This window comes from Lutra lutra, chromosome 8 (assembly GCF_902655055.1).
Source record: "Lutra lutra chromosome 8, mLutLut1.2, whole genome shotgun sequence".
Taxonomy (NCBI): domain Eukaryota; kingdom Metazoa; phylum Chordata; class Mammalia; order Carnivora; family Mustelidae; genus Lutra; species Lutra lutra.
Genome location: NC_062285.1, coordinates 39,681,638 through 39,694,426, shown reverse-complemented (window position 1 = coordinate 39,694,426; position 12,789 = coordinate 39,681,638). Strand labels below are relative to the sequence as shown.

At 43.7% G+C, this 12,789-nt stretch overlaps 1 protein-coding gene across 14 annotated transcripts in view; it reads left to right on the top strand.

Moving 5' to 3' along the window:
- The window catches only part of CRACR2A (calcium release activated channel regulator 2A), a 131,438-nt gene that overhangs the window by 32,137 nt on the left and 86,512 nt on the right, over positions 1 to 12,789 (top strand). Inside the window, exon 3 of one of the 14 annotated variants that reach the window (XR_007129403.1) lies at positions 75 to 142. The exons of 11 other annotated variants lie outside the window; for them this stretch is intronic. The gene's annotated coding sequence lies outside the window, so the exon portion shown is untranslated. Of the gene's footprint in view, positions 1 to 74; positions 162 to 12,789 lie in introns of all 14 variants that reach the window. 2 more of the 14 variants (XR_007129401.1, XR_007129404.1) reach the window with 2 other exon arrangements.

Genomic DNA, 12,789 nt, shown 5'->3' with positions numbered 1-12,789 from the left:
TAGCACAAAACCTGCCCTTCCACTGGGGCCCCCTGGTGAAATACAAGGTGTGATTCATCTCTGGGTATCTCCAGGTGGGATTCAGATCTCCAGGAGCGAGTGCCCTCCAGACGTGAGGAGTCAGTCACACATCCTCCGCCGGGTCAGGACCCGCGAGGGGAGTGAGAAAAACCAAAGGTGGGAAGACTGCATCCCTTGGCCCCTGGATTCAGGCCTGGGGTGGTTCTGCTGCTCCTGTTTTTAGTATCCGTGGGAATCATCGGCAAGTGCTTCGATTAGAAAACCCGAGTCTTCAGACAGGCCATTTCTCTCAAGTCTTCTTGGGGACAGTTTCTTTCGTCTTTTTTTTTTTTCCAGTTTTCTTGAAATACGTATGTTAATGAACATATAACATCGCATAAGTTTAAGGCATACAATAGAATGATGTCATATATGTATAACTGATAAACGATTAGCACACTTAGTTTTGTTCACACCTATCACAACACAGAGTTACAATTTTCCTCTTGTGATAAGAACTTGTAGGTCCGCTCACTCACCCACTTTTAAATATGCAATATTGTACATTACACTTGTATTGTACGTCACATCCCCAGGACTTGTTCATCGCATAACTAGACATTTGTGATTTTGACCCCCTTCACCCATGCCCCCCCTCCCCCGCCCCCGTTCCCCACCTCTGGCAGCGACCAGTCTGTTCTCTGCTTCTATGAGTTCTATTTCTTTAGATTCCACCTATAAGAGAGATCATACAGTATTTGTCTTCCTCCGTCTGATAGATTTCACTCAGCGTAACACCCTCGAGATTTGTGTTGTTAGTGTATAAATGTACTATGGATTTTGTGTATTGTTTTGTATCCTGTGACTTTATTGAATTTTTTGGTCCCATCTAACAGTTTTTTGGTGGACTCTTTAGGATTTTCTGTATGTAAAATCATGTTATCAACACACAGATGATTTTACTTCTTCCTCTCTGGTTTGGGTCCCCTTTACCTATTTTTTTTGTGCCTTGATGGCTGTGGCTGGAACTTCTAGTGCTGTGTTGAGTAGGAGTGGTGAGGATGGGCTCCCTGTCTTGTTCCTGATCTTAGAGAAAAAGCTCTCAACCCTCCACCAGCCAGTATGATGTCAGCTGTGGGCTTTTCATATATGGTCTCTATTATGTTGAGGTGCTTTTTTTTTTTTTTTAAGATTTTATTTATTTATTTGACAGAGAGAAATCACAAGTAGGCAGAGAGGCAGGCAGAGAGAGAGGAGGAAGCAGGCTCCCTGCTGAGCAGAAAGCCCGATGTGGGGCTTGAACCCAGGACCTGGGATCATGACCTGAGCCGAAGGCAGCGGCTTAACCCACTGAGCCACCCAGGCGCCCCGAGGTGCTTTTTTTATACCCAATTTTTTGAGAGTTTTTATCATGAATGGATGTTGAATTTTGTCAAATGCTTTTTCTGCATCCATTGAGGTGATCATATGATTTTATAATAATTCATTTCATTGATGTGATGTATCATATTCATTGATTCGCATATGTTGAACCATCTGTGTAACCTAGAGATGAATCCCACTTGATCATGGTGTCTGATCCTTTTAACAGGACTGGTGAATTTGCTTTGCTAGTATTTTGTTGAGAATTTTTATATCCACATTCATCAGTGATATGGGTACCCCATTTCTTTTTTATTTAAGATTTTATTTTTCTACTTGAGAGAGAGAGAATGAGAGTGAGAGAGAGCACTGAGAGGGAGAAGAGCAGACTCCCCATGGAGCTGGGAGCCTGATGCAGGACTCCATCCTGGACTCCAGGATCATGACCTGAGCTGAAGGCAGCCGCTTAACCAACTGAGCCACAGAGGCGCCCCAGGTACCCCATTCCTTAAAACCTAGATGACAGAGGTCCATTCTCCGACATTGAGGGAATTGGTGAAATGAGTAGATATCACTTACATTTGTTTGAGCAATGCCTCTGCAGGAGAAATTTTGTCATTTGTTCCAGCTCTTTTGCAAGGGCAGAAAAGCCTGGAGCCTTTGGTGGTCTGTGTGTGTGATTTGCTGTTCCACAGTCGCTCGCAGGAGCCGACGCCTCAGTGGAGCATGCCCACTGTCTTCTGCTTCCTTCCTCTGCTCTCTGACCTCTCCCTTCACGATGATAAGGATATATTTGTGTTTGTATATAGCATTGGAATTCACTTTCACATCTTGTGTTTCATCTGACCTTCCTCTGTTGGAATGGGTAAGAAACGTTTATTTGTACCTTTTCAGAGAAATGAACCCATTTTCCCAGCACTTGAATCAGATTTTTTGATGCCTTCTCAGAACCTTTTAGGACACTGTGGTTCCTGCCAGCCTCTTGATAGAGAAGCTTGAGACAGAGCAAGAATGGGTAATAGAGAAGGAACTCACGCAGAGGTGTGAGGAGGCAAGGTTAGGAACTGTTGGCCAAGTTGCAAGGTAGGCTTATCTCTGCAGTTAGGATTCATCGTTGTCCTTCTTCCCCCTTCATTTTCTACCAGCCATTAAAATTCACGATAAGACTATGCTATCCAAACTCATCATGATTCCTGCAGGACTGTGACCTGGGAGAAAATGTTTGAATTTAGCTCTTGGAGTGGCTGTGGTAGAAGGTGCATGGAACCGTGGCCCTTGGTTTTCTTTTCTGCTGTAGCTTAAATCAGAAACGAGAACATGGGCTCACATTTTTTTAAAATTATTCTTTGTAGATGTTCATCCATTTAGCTTTGCCAGTGAGCCAGATATTTTGCTCAGTGCAGGGAATGGGATGTGATCCATTCTTTCCAAGGCATCTGCAGGTGGTGAGAGAGAGAGAGGTTGAGAGAGAGAAAGAGAGGGATAGAGGAGCACTAACAAGAAAATCTCTACATGACTAATTCCTGCAGCAGGCTGAGTCTAGGAGGCTCTGGGAGCCCCGAGGAAGAGCATGTAAGTATTAAAGACTGTGCCGAGGTCAAGGTGAATGCTCAGAGAAGGTGACCCTTAAATGGAACTCTTCAGTGTTCGTGGGATTTAGCGTAGACAAGGGGAGGGGCATGCCAGGCAAGTAAACGGTATGTTTGAAGATGCTGAGGCATTACACTGCTGAGAGGATAGGAAATCATTTGAGGGCAGCGAATGCAGTGAGGGAGGTGGGAGAAGAGGTCTGTAAAGAGGTGGTGGTCGTCGTGCTGATGTCAGATTTATCCTGAAAGCAGAAAGGAGGCATGGTCAGGTCCCCTTGGTGATGCTGTCATGCCTTGCTTAATTGTGTTTGAGGTTTTGGGGGGTTTAGTTATCTATTGGAAAGCAGTTTGGTAGTCTGTATTAAGAGCCTTTAAAATATGCATATAGGAGCGCCTGGGTGGCTCAGTGGGTTAAAGCCTCTGCCTTCGGCTCAGGTCATGATCTCAGGGTCCTGGGATTGAGTCCTACATCGGGCTCTCTGCTCAGCGGGGAGCCTGCTTCCCTTCCTTTCTCTCTGCCTGCCTCTCCACCTACTTGTAATCTCTGTCTGTCAAATAAATAAATAAAATCTTTAAAAAATAAAAAATATAAAATATGCATATAAAAATATTCATACCCTGAGGTTCAATAACATTACCTCTGAGAATAATACTTATATACTTAAAGTAATAATAAGTAATAATACTTATCACCTACTACATCCTGCTTATTATACCGGATTTTTTTATACCCTCGTATATATACATATTTTTTTTAATTCTTATCACAATTCGGTAAGGTGGGAATCATTGGTCCCATTTCATAGGTAGAGAAACTGAGGTTTTATTTTATTTTTTTTTTAATTTTTAATTTTTTTTATTTTTATTTTTTTTAAAGATTTTATTTATTATTTATTTGACAGAGAGAGATCACAAGTAGACAGAGAGGCAGGCAGGCGGAGAGAGAGAGAAAGAGAGAGAGAGAGAAGGAAGCAGGCTCCCTGTCGAGCAGAGAGCCCGATGAGGGACTCGATCCCAGGACCCTGAGATCATGACCTGAGCCGAAGGCAGCGGTTTAACCCACTGAGCCACCCAGGCGCCCCGAAACTGAGGTTTTAAAGAGTCAGGCAGGCTTAAGATTGAATTCACACTCTGTCGCTAATTAGCTGTTTTCCTAAGACAAATTACTCGACCTCTCTGAAGCTGTTCCCCAAGGAAGTACTATTTTAAAAAAGTAATGCAGACCAGAGTTAAATGCAAGCTGGGCTTTTTTGAGCTACCCACTCATTCGGATTATCTCTGCCAGAGCTGACCTCAGTTTTCTTGAACATGTAAGATGAAATAAAAAAGCCAGAATTGGGTGGCGTGAAGTGCTGTGGACAGTCGCCTTGTTTTGGGGGAACGGTGTTCTCACAGTTGCTTGTTCAGGCAACTTTCTTCGTGTACACCCACGTGGCTCTCATCATCTACCTCCTGTATTTGTATCTTGTCCCCCTGCAAAATCGTAAATTCACTGAGGAAAGGGATAGTCTTTCTTTTTTTTTTTTTTAAGATTTTATTTATTTATTTGTCAGGGACAGAGGGAGAGAGAGTGAGCGAGCATAGGCAGACAGAGAGGCAGGCAGAGGCAGAGGGAGAAGCAGGTTCCCTGCCCAGCAAGGAGCCCGATGTGGGACTCGATCCCAGGACGCTGGGATCATGACCTGAGCCGAAGGCAGCCGCTTAACCAACTGAGCCACCCAGGCGTCCCAGGAAAGGGATAGTCTTAAATATATCTTTGTATCTCTCACACCATCTGCCTGGTTCAGGGCTTTCCATGGACTCATGGAGAGCCCAGAGGTTAGTTTTTCTAGAAGCAGTTAGGACATCACAATCCCAAGGAATACCGAGGCTCTGAGAGTAAAGGGGCTTGGTGGTGGGGGGATGGGGTTGGGGGGAAGTGGGACACAGAGATCCATGGATATTTCAGGTTGGAGGTCTGGAAAGGAAGGTTTGGAATTGAGGGGACCTGGGAGAATGTATTTAATGTTCTCATGAATGCTGAGTCAAGAGTCATCTTAGTCTGGGTTCCCCAGAAGCAGATCCTAAGAGGGGGACCCACATGCAAGCTGATGGAATTAAGGCAGTGCTCCCGGGACAACGTAGTAAAGGGTGGGGAGCAGGACAAGAGAGGAGAAGTGGCCAAGGGCAGTGTCAGGTGGTGTTCTAGCCTCAGCTTGGTCCCACAGAAGTGATCTAAGCTGTAAACCGCAGCTCAGAGTTTGTCCCCACTGGTCTTTCACGCTCTCCTCCAGCCCGTCCTTGGCTTCCCGCTGTTTCGAGGTGACCAGGGAACCCTCACCCTTCTGGCTCTGTGTGGGCAAAGCCAGGGCCACAGCCCAAGAGCCGGCCTTCTAAGAGGCACAGGTTCAGGGAGTTAGAAGCAAAGGCGTGCGGACGCTGAGGGGAAGGGCACAAATATCCCAGGGGATGTGGGCAGGGCATCAACAGTGTCGCCCCCCACCCCCATCACTTCTGCCTCAACTTTGTCCCGCTGTACCTGCTGCCATTCGCCTCTAAAACCCATTTTGCAGCTTCCTCGTCTGCAAAGCGGGGATGGCATTACTTCGCTTGCTCATATCACAGAAGGATAGCCAAACCTAATACAATGAGACAGGGTCCCTAGTCTCCTGCTGACACCACTGGGCTTTTACACAAAGTAGGTGTCATCACTGTGTCTTTCTCTTCCAGGCCCAGAGGGTCGATGAGCTCTTGGTCCTCACCGGGCTCTTGTCTCGCAGGCATCAACCCTGACAGCCTTTGAAAAGAGCTTGTTTGTGCTAGAAAGAAAGCAGGCACTTTTTTAATGTTGTTAAATTTTGCAGCAGTTTCTTTAATATACACCAGCCGCCTTGAACTCCATCTAATTAACCACCCGCTATCACGCTGGGGCGGTGTTTGGCTTTCATGTGCTCATCAGCATCAGCTAGGAAATATTGGAAAGCTAATCATAATAGGACTTACTCTTATAAAATGCCTTTTATCTCCAAAGTGGTTTACAACCACTAATTATTAGAGGAATTGGGGTGAACAGCAACCATCTCACAGAGACCTCAAACCATTATCGGGGCCTTTCATGTATCTTATAATAGAGCAAGAGACGTGTGAAGGAGGATGTTTAATAATAGTTGTCCAGACCTGGAAGAGTTATTTTATGGAGGTAGGAGACAGCTGTTCCCTATCTCCCTTAAGGCGAGAACAAGGAAATTGGACCTAATTGGAGGGAAGAGGAGGCAGGATAGAGCTGTTGCATAAGCGACAGCAGGCAGCGGAGTGGTAAGAGGGCACTCCCAAAGCCGCTTCCTTCCGTATACCTGCCCCTTTATGTGGGCAGATGAGGCAAGTGGCCTTCCCAGTAACCTTGGGTGGGTGACATTACACCACTAAGTCCCACCCAGCTCTGGCAGCCACTGGTTGATGGACGGGCTTCCTGATCTGGAGGGGAGCAAGCCCCCTGAGTTCCATAATAGGAATGATAGTCAGGGGCACCCAGCTGGCTCAGTCGGCAGAGCACGCAGCTCTTGATCTCGGGGTTGTGAGTTCAAGACCCACGCTGGGTGTAGAGATGACTAAACAATAAATCTTTTTTTTTAATTTTTAAAAGATTTTATTTATTTATTTGAGAGAGAGACAGTGAGAGAGAGCATGAAAGGGGAGAAGGTCAGAGGGAGCAGACTCCCCATGGAGCAGGGAGCCTGATTCGGGACTTGATCCCAGGACCCTGGGATCATGACCCGAGCTGAAGGCAGTCGCTTAACCAACTGAGCCACCCAGGTGCCCCTAAACAATAAATCTTAAAAAAAAAAAAATAATGTGCAAAAACAATGAATACTGTTACGCTGAAAAGAAATAAAAAAATTAAAAAAAAATAACCATAGCTAACATCTTACGGATGGGAAAGCAGGGCATAGAGAGTTTAAGAAACGTATCTGTGGCCATGTAGCTCGTGCTGTGGGCAGCCTGGCCTTGGAGTTTGTGTTCTTATCCACCACAATAAGAGGCCGGTTGGAGAAGGGGTGGGATTGGTGCAAAGGCCCCCTGCACTGTGTCCAAGAAGTGGTAACAAAGGCATGAAGCACAGGAGAGATGCCCTTTCCAGACTGCTCTGGTTCTTGTGCTTTAAATCCTTAGTCTTGAGCACGTGCGGTGGTGAAAGGGGTCCTGCAAAGCGGCATCTTTGTTCCCACCAAAAGGAGCCATTTGCCTGCCTCACTGTCCTGGTCCCACCAGAGGGTCTGCCTAGAGCTGTTCGGAGGAGGGGATGGCCACGCACATGGATAACGGGCAGGCCACCTATGAAACCCTGAGGTTTGGTCACAGCATGTTTTCCCCAAGTACTAAGATGCATTTAAGGGGGCACCTAGGTGGCTCAGTGGGTTAGGCATCTGCCTTTGGTTCAGGTCATGATCCCAGGATCGTGGGTTTGAGTCCAGCATCGGACTCCCTGCTCTATGGGGATTCTGCTTCTCCCTCCCCCCTCTGCCCCCACTACTCTCTTTCTTTCAAATAAATAAATAAAATCTTTAAAAAAAGATGCATTTGAAGTGGACCGTGCCCCTTAAGTCTCAGGCAAGAGGGAGGTGGGGGAACAGAGCCTAAGGAGACATCAGCTCCCATCGCCTGTGCAGACAGTCCTGGGGACTCAGAATATCAGGACACCGTGTACAGAAACATTAGCCTCACAATTTCTTCTCAGTGAGGGCTGATTGCTGGTAGCTTGAAATGGGCTGCGACGGGAACCCTGACACTCTATGCATCTTAGAACTGGGTGCTTTGATCCGTGCCCCTCCTGCACCCTCTGCAGTTTGACACCTGCTTGCCCCCCCAAACTTCTTTTGACTCTGCCCACTCCGAGTGAATGGCTGAGACCCTGGGTGTATGGAGAACACCTCCATTGAAGCCGGGATGATTACAGAGATTCCAGCGGATCCCCAAGATGCCTTTTGTGCCTTCAGTTTCCCAACTGCCTGCTGCAGGAGAGATTCGGGGGGGGGGGGATCAGGGTGATTTAGTAGCTGCTTTCAAGGGCTCAGCGGGCGTGCAGTGTGTGTGGGGGGGTACCAGCTGCCCTCCATCACCACCGAGTCCTGAGTAAGGGGGAAATTAGCTCAGAAGCTCTAGGAGGGATTTAAGTTTGATCTATGACCTTTCCTACTGTAGCAGTTACTAAGTGGCTAGAATGACTTTGGAAATCTGGGAAATGTTCCTGGAAATGTTTGAGGGCTGGATTATTTCCATCTGTGTATACAGGCTTTTATGGAACCACTCTGGAGGGAGAAGAGTGGTCCGCAAGTTCAGATCGAACTGTTCCCCTTGTGATGGCGATGGCATTTTCCCTTTCCTTTTGGGATCTACCCCACCGGTTCCCCTGTAAGGCCGTACTGTCCATTGGTCTAATAAATGTTCGAGGCAGAAAGCTGGGTGCAGCCTTGAGCCCAGAGCAACGCTGGGCTTCACCCAAGTGTAAAACAGCCAAGCCAGTCACACGGCTGCCATTTTATTTTTGAAACAAAAGCAGAAGCCCTTCTGTTGTTTTGTCTTCTGTTTCCCTTGGAAAACCCACAGATGCTGTGCAGAGATCACAGGCCAAGCCAGGGGAGAAGGGGTAAGAGAAAGGGGGCTGAATGAATGGTCTTACTTGCAGAGTCCACTGAGCTCCCTACAGAAAGGGACTGAAGATTTTCTCAGGGAAATTACTTAATTTTCTGCATGTCAGAGTTGCATTTAGAAGGAAGAATCGGGCTCCTGGGGATAAATACAGTAGGCAGGGTTAGACCTGCAAGTCCGGGGATAGGACAAGGTACTGACCTGCCCCTATCATCTCTCTCTTTTTTTAAATAGATCTATTCAGCTGTGGACATACAAAAAACTACATATTTAAAGTGTACAATTTGAGGGACACCTAGGTGGCTTAGTGGGTAGAACATCTGACTCTGGGTTTTGGCCCAGGTCGGGATGTCAGGGTTAAGGAATCGAGCCTCACCTTGGCTCTGAGTTGGGCTCCGTGTCCAGGTCCACGCTCAGCGCGTGGAGCCTGCTTGGGATTCTCTGTTTCTCCCGCTCTGCCATGCCCTGCTCATGCTCTCTCTTTCTTAAAAAAAAAAAAAAATTATACAATTTGGTGAGTTCTGATATATATTTGTATGTACATATGTATGTATGGATGGATATGTATGTGTGTATGCATATACCTGTATATGGACATACATACACGTAGGTACAGACATACACACATACATATATGCACATATATGTATATATATTTCCATGAAATGATCACACTTAAGACTGTGGACATATCCACACCCCCCAAAACTCCCCTCTTGCCCATTTGTAATCTCTCTTCACCCTTATTCACCCTCCCTTATCTTTTTTCTGTCACTATAAGTTAGTCTTAATTTTTACAGTTTTATATAAATGGAATCAAATACTACATACTCTTTCTGTCTGGCTTTTTTTGCTCACATACCACTTTTTTTTTTTTTTTTTTTGCTCACAGTTGAAATAATCAATTTCACGACTTACCCATTTTGTTGCGTGGATCAATAGAATGCAGAGTAGCGTTCCATCATGTGTGTATGTGACTGTTTGCTCGCCCATCCCATCCGCCCATTGATGAGTATTTGTGTTGTTTTTGGCAATTACAAATAAAGCTTCTGTGAACGTTCATGTCTTTGTGTGGACAGAATTTTTTATTCCCTTGGGTAAATATTTAGGAGTGGCATGGCAGGATATTTTCTTGGTTCACTGTTTAGGAGTGGAATGGCAGGGTAGAAGTTTGTCTGACTTTTTAAAGAAACCTCCAGATGTTTTCCAAAGGGACTGTACCATTTCCCATTCCCACCGATGGTGTGTGAATGGTCCATCCAAGAGCTCCACGTATTTGCTAAGACTTGGTATATCAATCTTTTCATTTTAGCCATTTTTTAAAGCCATTCTTTTCAACGTAGGTCTTAATCTCATGACCCGGAGATCAAGACCTGAGCTGAGATCAAGAGTTGGATGCTTAACCAACTGAGCCACCCATGCACCCCTCATTTTAGCCCTTTTAATAGGTGTGTAGTAGTGTCTCATTATGGCTTTAGACTGCATTTCCCTTCTGACTAATGATGTTGAACATTTTCATGTAGCTATCTGATATCCATACATCTTATTTGATGAAGCGGCTGTTCACGTGTTTTGCCCATTTATAAGTTGAGTTCTTTGTTTTCTCAGTGATGAGTTCTAAGTGCTCTTCATGTATTCTGGATCAAAATCCTCTGTCAGATACATGCTTTGCAAATATTTTTTCCCTATCTATACTTAAATGGTATCTTTGGAACAACAGAAGTTTTAAATTTTCACGAAGTCCAATTTATCAATTTTTTGAAATATTATGCTATTGCTGTTGTACCTAAGGAATCTTTGCCCAAGCCAAGGTCACAAGGCTGTTTTCTCCTTGTATTTTTATATTTTTAGCCATTACATTTAGGTCTGTGATCCATATTGAGCCAACTTTTGTATGTGGTATAAGATACGCATTGACATTCTTTTTTTGCAAATGGATATCCAATTATTCCAGTCCCATTTGCTAGAGAGATTATCCTTTCTCCACTGCATTGCCTTTGCATTCTTGTAAAAAATCAGTTATATATATATATATATATATATATCTGGATTCTCCATTCTCTATTTTGTTCTATTTATCTTTTTTTCTTACCTTTGTGCCAGTACCATAGTCAGTGCCCTTATTACTATAGATTTATAATAAGTTTTGAAATCAAATAGTGTTAGTTTTCCAATATTGTTCTTTTTCAAAATTGTTTTGGCTATCCTAGGCCCCTTGCATGTCAATATGAATCTTAGATTGGCTTGTCAATTTCTATAAAAAGCCTGCTGGGATTTTGATTGAGATTGAGATAAATCTAGAGATGAATTTAGGGAGAGATGACATCTTAATAGTACTGAGTCTTCCAAACCATGAACATGAATATCTACTGACTTGTTTTGGTCTGCTTTAATTTCTCTCATCAATATTTTGAAGCTTTCTGTATATAGATATCATACATTTTTGTCAGCTATATCCCTAAGTATTTCGTATTTTTTATGATATTGTAAATGATATTTTTATTTCAATTTTAAGTTTTTGTTTCTGCTGTACAGAAATCAATCAATTGATTTCTGTAGAGAAAGCTTGTAACTCTTAGCCTTGTCAAACTTACTTATTAGTTCTAGTAACTTTTTGTGAATTTCAGCAGAATTTCTACATAGACAATCGTGTCACCTGGGAATTAAGATAATTTTACTTTTTCCATGCCCAATCTGGTCATTTTCTATTTCTTTTCTTGCCTCAACAGACTGGCTAGAATCCCCAACATAGTGTTAGATAGAAGCGTTAAGAGTAGACATTCTTGTCTTTTACTTGATCATAGGGGGAAAGCATCTGGCTTATTACCATTAAGTATGGTATCAGCTGTTGTTTTTTGTAGATGTCCTTTTTCAGGTTGGGCAAACTCCTTCCTATTCCTGGTTTTCTGAGAGTTCCCATCAGGAGTGGATGTAGGATTTTGTCAAATGCTTTTTCTGCGTCTACTGAGATGATCATAAGGGTTATCTCTTTTAATTTGTTAAGATGATGAATTACATTATTGATTTTCAAATGTTAAACCATTTTTGCATTGCTGGGCTAGAACTCCACTTGGTCAGGATGTATTTATTCTGTTTATATATGAGTGTTAGATTCAATCTGCTGAAATTTCCTGAAGAATTTTTGCATCTGTGTTCATGAGAGATATTGGCCTATCTTTTTCTTTTCTTGTAATGTCTTTGTCCAGATTTGGTAGCAGGTAATCCTCACCTCATAGAGTATGTTGGGAAGAATGTCATATTTTTCTGGTTTCTGGAGAGTTTGCATAGAACCAGTATTAATTTTTCTTTAAATATTTGTAGTATTCGGGGCGCCTGGGTGGCTCAGTGGTTAAAGCCTCTGCCTTCGGCTCAGGTCATGATCTCAGGGTCCTGGGATCGAGTCCCGCATCGGGCTCTCTGCTCAGCAGGGAGCCTGCCTCCTCCTCCTCCTGTCTCTCTCTGCCTGCCTCTCTGCCTACTTGTGATCTGTCAAATAAATAAAAAATAATAATAATAAATAAATAAATATTTGTAGCGTTCTTCAATACAGCCATCTATCTGGGCCATGAGTTTTCTTGTAGGAAGGGTTGTCACTGTCTGTTCAATTTCTTTAGTTGTGTTACCCATTTTACCTATTTTCTCTTTTTAAAAAAAAAAAGGATTTATTTATTTGACAGAGAGAGACATAGTGAGAGAGGGAACACAAGCAGGGGGAATGAGAGAGGGAGAAGCAGGCTTCCTGCTGAGCAGGAAGCCCAATTCGGGGCTTGATCCCAGGACCCTGGATCATGACCTGAGCTGAATTCAGAGACTTAACCTACTGAGCCACCCAGGCGCCCCTACCTATTCCCTCTCGACTCAGCTTTGATATTTAGTGATTTTCAAGGAAATTGTCCATCTCATCTAAATTGTCAAATTTTCTGCCATAAGATTGTTCATACATTCTCTTAGCCTTTTAATGTCTATAGAATTTGCAATGTGTCACCTCTCAAATTTCTGCTATTACAATTCGTGTCTTCTCTCTTTATTGATCTTTAAAAACCAGGTTCTATTTTTGTTAATTTTCTCTATTGTTTTTCTGTTTTCTATTTCATTGATATCTGCCTAGACTCTTAGTATTTTTTTCTCCTTACTTTGGGTATAATTTGCTCTTCTTTTTTTAGTTTCTTAAGGTAGAAGCTGAGGTCATTGATTTGAGATCTTTCTTCTCTTC